Below are 921 nucleotides of genomic sequence, written 5' to 3'. Positions count from 1 at the left end.
CAGAAAAACAAATCTACCTTAACACCAATTAATTATAAAGCTGAAATTAGCATTCCAGTAACATACATTAATAACCAGTAACCCTGCACCAGACATATTACAGATGTAGAGAATACAAGGCGGAAGACTAAGGCACTATATTGTTAGGCGGATGGATACGACCTCCAGTACTGCGCCTCTATATATAATGTAAGAGACAGCCTCCAGCCACGTCAGTCTGCAGGTGGAATGAAAGAAATAACGTAGAGAGTTTGTCATCTGTTTTACAGTCTAGGAGAGTTTATTTATTAATTTGGTTGTTATCGTTCCAAGCAGCAGGTTAAAGCGGTCCACCGCCCAGGAAGAAAACGGCCACCATGGCTGTATAGCGGCAGCAGCGGCCAGCGGCAACCCCTCCCCAGGCCAGTGCAAGGCAGCAGCAACCAGCAGCGCTGGCAGCACCAGGCATCGGCACCAACATGGCGTGAGTATACTGGGGCACTATTGGTTGTTGGTCACTTGTCCTATCAGGTATTAAACTGTAGTATTGGGTGTGTGAGATGATCCAAAAATTTACTTGGAGAATTCGCAAAAATGTAGTCATCATAATAAAAAAAATTATATATATATATATATATATATATGCCAGAATAGAAATATCTAAGGAGTTATTTTTAGCTTTGATTTGAAAATTATTGACATGGCTCACATAAAGTCCTTATCCTTGTTTAAAGCTTTGTGAACCGGTTGTGTAAAGGGCACCGATCCCCGATAAAACTGATCTTCATGTAGCCATGGGGAACACAATGTGAAAGGCTTTTTGCCTGTTCACATATGGATCCCAGTAGGGTGGAGGATGTCGGTGGCTTGTCCTTTACCATAATCAATGGCTTGTCCTTACCATAATCGGTGCCTTGTCTCTACCATAATCGGTGCCTTGTC

The 921-nt window shown here is 42.5% G+C and overlaps 1 protein-coding gene across 1 annotated transcript in view; it reads left to right on the top strand.

The window, feature by feature from the left end:
- Window positions 1-208: 208 nt before the first annotated feature.
- The window catches only part of ATF4 (activating transcription factor 4), a 4,350-nt gene continuing 3,637 nt past the window's right edge, over window positions 209-921 (top strand). Inside the window, exon 1 of the mRNA XM_072421036.1 lies at window positions 209-463. The gene's annotated coding sequence lies outside the window, so the exon portion shown is untranslated. The remainder of the gene's footprint in view (window positions 464-921) is intronic.

Source organism: Pyxicephalus adspersus, chromosome 8, assembly GCF_032062135.1.
Source record: "Pyxicephalus adspersus chromosome 8, UCB_Pads_2.0, whole genome shotgun sequence".
Classification (NCBI taxonomy): Eukaryota; Metazoa; Chordata; class Amphibia; order Anura; family Pyxicephalidae; genus Pyxicephalus; species Pyxicephalus adspersus.
This window is presented reverse-complemented; position numbering and strand designations above follow the sequence as displayed.